Below are 6,726 nucleotides of genomic sequence, written 5' to 3'. Positions count from 1 at the left end.
CAAGGCTTTGAGCATTAATGGATAGGAGGGCCCAAATGAATAAAATCCAGGCCTAAGCGGCTCAAACAAGCTGTCCCTAACCATGTGCTTGTGGCGTGAAGGTGTCAAGTGAAAAGCTTGAGATTGAGCGGTTAAAGTCGTGGTCAAAAGCAAAAAGAGTTTGCTTAAGAATCTTGGACACCTCTATCTGGGGACTCTAGCAAAGCTAAGTCACAATCTAAAAAGGTTCACCCAGTTAAAGGGTCTGTGGCATTATTGGATCCGGTGGTAATACTGGAAAACAAGGTGCTTAGGGTCACGGCCAAGACTCTGACATTACAAAAAAAGGGTTTAAAATGGCATTAATAAAATGGCGGTTTTATAAATCTGCCATAATATTCGGATATAATGGCATAATCTGTTATTGCCGTAATAAGTTCGACGATTATGGCGGTTTAAAACCACCCTTATCTGGGGCCATGATTTAAAAATACCCACACACTATCTGATTCCAACCCTAATTGAAGAACTAACGCGCTGCCACATACACTATTTCTGTAAGATAACGACGCCTACCACTGGGATCTACTCTGGCGCGATCTGCTCCAGCGACAACTTTCTCCACCAAGGATCTCCTCAGTGGCGTTCTCCTCCGACTAGAATCTCCTCGCCGTTCACTGCCATCGTTCATCTCCTCGCTGCTGCCTTCAATGAGCTTCTACGATCTTGTTCTGACTTTGATCTAAAGGTTAGCCATCGCCGCTCATCTCCCTTGCTGCTTCGTTTATCACCTCGCCGCCGCAAGCAACATTGTTGCTGCTTTAGCGAGCTTCGACAAATCTCTTCACTTTTGTGATTACGTCCTTGCTCTCACCGTCGAGAACTTCCTCAAGCGCCACCTCTAGACTCTCATCTTCAATCCCAGTATGGCCAAGTCAATCCACCATGCCAGGTCCTGATCCGCCAGCGCCACATTAGGTCTTCCTTTCTTCTGTTCACTTCTTTTCTGAAATTTAGGGTTTTTAAATTCCTAATTTAATATCAATTGTTGTTTGCTTTTGCTTACTATAAAATTAAGAATCTAATTTCCTTGTTTTCTAGGCTTTTGTTAAAATTTTCTAATGTTAGATTAACCTCTCTGTATAATAGCTCTTAGATATATAATATCAGTATTACTAAAGGCATAGGATCATCACAATTCCAGTTAGATCTTCTATAATTGCTCTTAGATTTTTTCACTCAAAAATCTAACCAGAATGCCTTATTAGCTTAAAAATATTTTGAAAATATTAAATTTTGTGATTATTGGTGCACGAAATTGTGAACACACTTTTCACAACTCCGCACAACTAACCAGGAAGTGCGCTAGGTCGTCCAAGTAATACCTTACGTGAGTAAGGGTCGATCCCACGGAGATTGTAAGCTTGAAGCAAGCTGTGGTCATCTTGTAAATCTCAATCAGGCGAATTCAAATGGTTATGAGGTTTTGATAATTAAAAGATAAATAAAATAGAAAATAAGATAGAGATACTTATGTGATTCATTGGTGGGAATTTCAGATAAGCGTTTGGAGATGCTTTGTTGCTTCTGAACCTCTGCTTTCCTATTGTCTTCTTCCAACCATGCATGCTCCTTTCCATGGAAAGATGTATGATCCTCTCGGATGAAAAATACCAGGTACGATCCCTGCATGGCTAATCAACTGTTGCATTTCTCGTCTCGGATGAAAAATACCAAGTACAGCTACCGTACGACTAATCATCTGTCGGTTCCCGCTAGCGTCGGAATAGGACCCTTGTCCTTTTGTGCACTGTCACTGCGCCCAACATTCGTAAGTTTGAAGCTCGTCACAGTCATCGCTTCCCAGATCCTACTCGGAATACCACAGACAAGGTTTAGAGTTTCCGGATCTCAGGAATGCTGCCAATGGTTCTAGCCTCTACCACGAAGGTTCTAATCTCAGATTCAGATGCTCTGTTGTCAGGAGAGATGATGTGAATCGTTGATTAGAAACCCAAGAGAATATACTCCGGCTGTCATCCAATGACTACGTTGAACATCATGTAGACCGCTTGTGGTTGTCAGGCATGCGGATCTTGGCTAAGCGAGTAACGAAGATTGGGTGATTGTCACGAGTCACTCCTTCATTCCGACTTAACTGAATTAAGTACGAGAGTATATCTTGGAGAAGAAGTAGGCGTGAATTGAAAGAGAAACAATAGTACTTGCATTAATTCATGAAGAACAGCAAAGCTCCGCACCTTAATCTATAAGGTGTAGAAACTCCACCGTAGAAAATACATAAGAGAAAGAGGTCCAGGCATGGCCGAATGGCCAGCCTCCATTGTCTAAGGACTAAATGTCCATAGATGTGAAGATCTGAATACAATAGTAAAAAGTGCTATTTATATTAAACAAGTAACATAAGTTTACAGAAAATGAGTAACTAAGTGCAGAAATCCACTTCCGAGGCCCACTTGGTGTATGCTTAGGCTGAGCATTGAAGCTTTCACGTGCATAGGCCATTCTTGGAGTTAAACACCAGCTTGGGTGCGAGTTTGGGCGTTTAACTCCAGTTCTGGTGCCAGTTTTGGCGTTTTACTCCAGAAAAAGGTCTTTATTGAGCATTTGAACGCCAGTTTGGGCCATCAAATCTCGGGTAAAGTATGGACTACTCTGCATTGCTGGAAAGCCCAAGATGTGTACTTTCCAACGCAATTGAGAGCGCACCAATTGGGCTTCTGTAGCTCCAGAAAATCCACTTCGAGTGTAGGAGGGTCAGAATCCAACAGCATCTGCAGTCCTTTTTCAGCCTCTGAATCAGATTTCTGCTCAGGTCCCTCAATTTCAGCCAGAAAATACCTAAAATTATAGAAAAACACACAAACTCATAGTAAAGTCCAGAAATGTGATTTTTGCATAAAAAATAATAAAAATATAATAAAAAGTAACCAAAACATACAAAAAGCTATGTAAAAACAATGCCAAAAAGGGAATAAATTATCCGCTCATCAATTATAAAAGATCTGTTCAATATAAAACTAGGCAGATAATTGCTTCTGAGCATTTTTGTTTGTTGAAGTAGGAGACCATTTCATTAATGAGACAAATGCCTAAAGTTTGAGTTACTAAGTGACAAGTTGTTATAATTTTCAAAGTTACTGCCTTGTCGGATAGTATTTTATTCGACAAGTAATGTCATGCAGCTCGTAGATTCTTATATAAATGGTTGTGATATAGTCTTTTAATTATTGCAAGTTGATTAACAGTTTCTTTGGTTGTTCTGCATGCATACCTTTAATGTATTTTGTCTTTATAAACAGGAAGTATTAAACTATAAGATAGCAGCTCGACCTGAAAGGCATCGTCAATTTGAAAAAGAGCTTACCTCTCAAATGGAGATTGCTCTAAATATTTTAACAGCTTGTTTGTCTATTTCTGAGCTTAAAGAGCAGGCGGGCAATAAGTTCCTGTATTCTTTGTGTGTGTGTGTGTGTGTGTCCCTAAGTGGTTGGCATGACTGAGGTATTTTAAACTCAGTTTTATTGATAAATGCTCCAATAGTGATTTTTTTCTTAGTTATTGAAGAACGGAAGATTGATGGTTTAGAAGTTATAGTAAACTCTCGTTGTAAGTATATTAACCACTGCTTTAGGACTTGCCAAAAAGCTCGTCAGATTTGGATTAGCTTAAATTTGGGAATGACCGCTGAGGACTCTAGTTTGGATTTTATGTCTTGGATTCGTTCTAACCTCAACAAAAATGAGTTTCTCTTTGCAGCGGCCTTTTGGTGGATTTGGAGGGATAGGAACAATGACATCTTCCATCAAGATGATCCATGGAGTAAGGAGAAAATTGTTCACTTAGTTCAACATGCTGCTCGCGATTTCTCTAAGGTTGTTACCAACCAAAAACATATTATTCCTTCCTCTTTATTATGAATGAATGGATTTCCCCACTTTATAGCCTCTAATCTGTGTTTTTTGGGCCGCAAACTGGGTCGGAAACAGCCCAGAATTCGCTGGTTGCGAATTCAAACACGCTGATTTTTCGTCACTGCGATGCGTTCGCGTGGAGCACGCGTTCACATCGCTTATCGTCAGGGCAACTATGGCATATTATATATCAAATCGAAGCCCCAGACGTTAGCTTTCTAACGCAATGAGAACCGCGTCGTTTGGATCTCTGTAGCTAAAGTTATAGCTATTTGAGTGCGAAGAGGTCAGGCTGGACAGCTTAGCAATTTCTCCAACTTCTTGTATTCCTTCCACTTTTGCATGCTTCCTTTCCATCCTCTGAGCCATTCTTGCCCTGTAATCTCTAAAATCACTTAACACACATATCAAGGCATCTCATGGTAATAAGAGAGGATTTAAACATAGGGAACTTAAGGCCAAAGGAGCATGTTTTCAATCAAAGCACATAATTAGGAAGGCAAATGTAAAACCATGCAAATAGTATGAATAAGTGGGTAAAGAGTTGATAAAAACCACTCAATTGAGCACAAGATAAACCATAAAATAGTGGTTTATCAGTTATCATTTAGGTTCTTGAAGCGTTTGCTTCGTGGCTTCGCCTAAAGAATGGGTACTAATTTTTTTTACCTCTTTGCATATTAGAGTGTTCGGCTAAGTTGTTTTTATTGAATGTATTAATATATTATTCTGATCAAGATTAATTATTCAAGAACTGTTTTGTATAAATGAATCATCTGAATTGTGTAGCATATTGGAGGAATCTTGTCAGATGAGTGTGCTTTACTGTCAAGCATTTAGTTAATTTTTTTTGTGCGATCTATAGTGTTCTCAACTATATGTATATATTTGGATTTTTTAAAATCACAAATATATAATTGACAGTTGGCTTTTAAACAAAAGAATTTTGAATGGAATGAGTATCTCAACTTATAGGAAATAGACTTGTCAAGTGAAACTGATGGAAAGCATAGATGCATTCCACAAATGCTGTATAATTTCAGGAAGGGTTTATAAAGTTAATGAAGAATATAGGGGAGATATGTATTTAATTTGAATATTATAACTTTATTATCTTGGTTTATGTGTTTCTTTTTCCATTGGCTTTACTATTTCTCTTTAAATTTTTGTTCATTTCAGGATTCCCGGATCTGTTCTCAGTACCCATCCATTAGATGCCATGACATGTTCGTTGAGTGATTTCAGGCCTTGGAGGCAAGAATGGATAGCCAAAAGTGGAAGAAAGCATGTATAAGGGAGAAAACATGAAGAAAACAAGGAAAACCACACACAGCAAAGTGTGCATGCGCACAAGTAAGTGTGCGTGCACACAAGAAAGAATTTCCATGTGTGCGTCCGCACAAGCACCTATGCGTACGCACAGGTCAATGTTCAGCCAAGTGTGTGTACGCACACATCTGTGCGTACGCACAGGACCCAACATATGATTTCATTAATGAAACACGTGCAGCGTGTTTTCTGAGGCCTTTTGGTCCATTTTGGAAGGCTTGGATGCTGATTTTGGATGCTATATGAAGGGGAATTCAACACATATGAAGTCATTAGGTTGTAGTTTTAGTTTTCATTAGATAGAAAGCATTATCAGGAGTAGAAGTAGTGTAGAGTAGATTGCTCTCTTAGGGTTTCATTTCAATTTCCATTGTAGCATTTTATAGCAAGCTTTGATTTTGGATTTTGCTTCTTTAATTGTAAGTACTCTCAATTTCCTCTTTAATTACATTATCTTTATTTTCATTCCCTTTGGTTCAAGTTACTTTGTTCATATTTGCAATTTTGTGTTTCTTGAAGTTTTGATCAATGAATTTTATGTTTCATGTTTCCTTTATGTTTGATTGCTTGCCTCTTGTTGATTTTGTTGATAGTTGGTTATAGTTTGCTATTTTTTCCTTGCAATTTTCCATGTTTTACTTTTATGCACATGGTGCACGAAATTGTGATCTCCAGGTTCGAATAATCCCTGGTAATGGCTCCAAAGCTTGGTGCTCTGATCTTAATTCATAATTGTCACAACTTCGATACAACTAACCAGCAAGTGCACTGGGTCATCCAAGTAATACCTTACGTGAGTAAGGGTCGAATCCCACGGAGATTGTTGGTATGAAGCAAGCTATGGTCACCTTGCAAATCTCAGTTAGGTAGATATAAATGGATAATGGTGTTTTCGAATAATAAATAATAGAATAGGGATAGAGGTACTTATGTAAATCATTGGTAGGAATTTCAGATAAGCGAATAGAGATGCTTTTCGTTCCTTTGAACCTCTGCTTTCCTGCTATCTTCATCCAATCTGTCTTACTCCTTTCCATGGCTGGATTTATGCAAGGGCATCACCGTTGTCAGTGGCTACACCCCCTCCTCTCAGTGAAAAATATGCTCACATGCTCTGTCACAGCACGGCCAATCATCTGTCGGTTCCCGATCATGCTGGAATAGGATTCACCCTCCTTTTGCGTCTATCACTAACGCCCAACAATCGCGAGTTTGAAGCTCGTCACAGTCATTCAATCATTGAATCCTACTCGGAATACCACAGACAAGGTTTAGACTTTCCGGATTCTCTTGAATGCCGCCATCATTCTAGCTTACGCCACGAAGATTCCGGTTAGGAGATCTAAGAGATATTCATTCTAGCTTATTTCATGTAGAACGGAAGTGTTTGTCAGGCACGTGTTCATAAGGGAGAAGGATGATGAGCGTCACACATAATCATCACCTTCATCACGATCTTGGGTGCGAATGGATATCTTAGAAG

At 39.1% G+C, this 6,726-nt stretch overlaps 1 long non-coding RNA gene across 1 annotated transcript in view; it reads left to right on the top strand.

Annotated features, from left to right (window-relative positions):
- Window positions 939-6,726, top strand: part of LOC110266623 — a 16,378-nt gene continuing 10,590 nt past the window's right edge. Inside the window, exon 1 of the long non-coding RNA XR_002354065.1 lies at window positions 939-957. This is a non-coding gene — a long non-coding RNA (uncharacterized LOC110266623). The remainder of the gene's footprint in view (window positions 958-6,726) is intronic.

The sequence above is a fragment of the Arachis ipaensis genome, chromosome B09, assembly GCF_000816755.2.
Source record: "Arachis ipaensis cultivar K30076 chromosome B09, Araip1.1, whole genome shotgun sequence".
NCBI classification, from domain to species: domain Eukaryota; kingdom Viridiplantae; phylum Streptophyta; class Magnoliopsida; order Fabales; family Fabaceae; genus Arachis; species Arachis ipaensis.
This window is presented reverse-complemented; position numbering and strand designations above follow the sequence as displayed.